Genomic DNA, 2139 nt, shown 5'->3' with positions numbered 1-2139 from the left:
CGCCCGCGGGCGGCGGGGGGGGCGGGCGGGGCGGCTGGCCTGAGGTGATTCCCGCCGCGGGCGCGAGCCGCGGGCGGCCCTGAGGTGGCCCTGAGGCGGCCGCCACCGTGAGGGGACAACCCCGCCGGGCTGAGGGAGACCGTCACCGTCCCGAGCGGTCTGTAACCGGGCCGGGGCAGCGGGAGAAGGAGCGGGACTGGCCGGGCTGAGGTGACCCGTGGGGCTGCGGCGGTGCCGGTGGCCAAACCCGCGTTTCCCGGCTCGAGGGACGGTGCCTTCGCTTAAAATGAGCGCCTTTTTTTTTCTTTTTTTGGCGTTTGCTGGGCTTCCCTGTGCTTTTCACTTCACAGGAATACTGTTGGGTGAAGGAGGAATAGACTGAAGTAACTTTGTTGGAAAAAAAATACTGAGATAATATTTATTAGGGCAACGAAATTTATTAGGATAATAATTAGGACAACGAAACTAGTGAAGGGCCTGGAAGACAAATCATATGAAGGAGCTGGGACTGTTTAGTATGAGGAAGAGGAGGCTGAGGGGAGACCTCATCACTCTCTACAACTACTTGAAAGGACACTGTAGAGAGGTTGGTGCTGGGCTCTTCTCACAGGTAATTAACAATAGAACGAGAGGGAACGGCTTCAAGCTCCAACAGGGTGGGTTTAGATTGAACATTAGGAAGGAATTTTTCACAGAAAGAGTGGTCGGGCACTGGAACAGGCTGCCCAGGGAGGTGGTTGAGTCCCCATCCCTGGAGGTGTTTAAGGGACGTTTAGATGGGGTACTGAGGGATATGGTGTAGGGGAGGACTTTGTAGAGTAGGGGAGATGGTTGGACTCGATGATCCCAAGGGTCTCTTCCAACCTGAATGATTCTATGATTCTTATATTTTTTTCCAGCAATATCTCATGACTGTCACACACGCCTGACAGCAGCAGCAGGGCTCAAGGAGGGACTTGGTCCATTTAAAATGAAGATGTAAACTGGGGATGAACAGCCTTCCACCCATAGTCCATGTTATATCCAAGGACTATATCGATCACTTCCAAGCAGGTGAGGGGACCTTTGCTAGAACTGCCTTTTACCTCAAAAATTAAAGTTTTGAAAGTTGGGTTCTACTAGAATCCCAACAGAATTGAAAAAATAAAGTAAGAAAAAATCCCCCGACAGCACTGAAATATCTCGTATGATGTTGCATCCAGCTGTGAAGAAGCAGGCTGTGAGAGCAAGCAGCCCAGTGTAGTTTGTTCCCAGCAATTTTTCTAGCAAAAAAAAAAAAAAATCAAGTGTTGGGAACAATGTGAAATAGAGAGGGCAGAATATGGTGTCAGTGGAGTGGCCTTGTAACAGAATGGCCTTAGAACTCAAGAACGGTTGGATGCTGGATAAAAACCACAAAATAATACAGGCCCACCAGACAGATTTATTCTACCTGAGAAAACTTCATGCTTTTTTAATGGCTTCTGTTACAATTAAGTCGGCTTTTATGGACAATAAGAGCCATAATAAGGACATTCAAACAGTCTAACCTGAAAGATTGACTCAAGCAAAAAGGACAAGTCAAAGCACTGATACAAAATCAGAGTCTTCCTAATATTTGGCAGTGCTAAGAAACAGCAAACAAGGCGGTCTTTGTTTACAATAGCCTGTGCTTAACGTACAGAAAGAAAATCTATGCGTTTTAAGTTTGAAGCCACAAGGTGATCAGGAGTTACTAAAGAACTTGGCCTTATTTCCTTAAAAAAGTGGGAATTTTGAATACGGACGGGTAGTTTAGGGTCACAAACTGTGAGAGGCACTTCCCATTGCCCTCTTGAGGCATTAAATCCAGGGAGGCACCGCGGCCGGTAGAACCTGAGGAAGCACATCCCTCTAGTGGCAGGTCTGCCAGATCAAGGTCATTGTCAGAAGGGGTGTAGAAACAGCTGTACAGTTCTGAAAATGTAGGTATGTGTGTGGATGTCCTCAGATGCAGCTTGTCTTATTTATTTCTTCATTTTTCCTTGGTGAATAGCAGTTGCATGGCACATTTTCACTTCCATATAAACTCTTCTTGTTTGCTTTTTTAATTCCAGTTCATCCTTGAAAAGAAGCCTTTGAGTTAGCCTCAGTGTTACCAGAAAGGTTTACCCTTCTCAT

Source organism: Calidris pugnax, unplaced genomic scaffold (genome assembly GCF_001431845.1).
Source record: "Calidris pugnax isolate Ruff unplaced genomic scaffold, ASM143184v1 scaffold52, whole genome shotgun sequence".
Lineage (NCBI taxonomy): Eukaryota > Metazoa > Chordata > Aves > Charadriiformes > Scolopacidae > Calidris > Calidris pugnax.
This window is presented reverse-complemented; position numbering follows the sequence as displayed.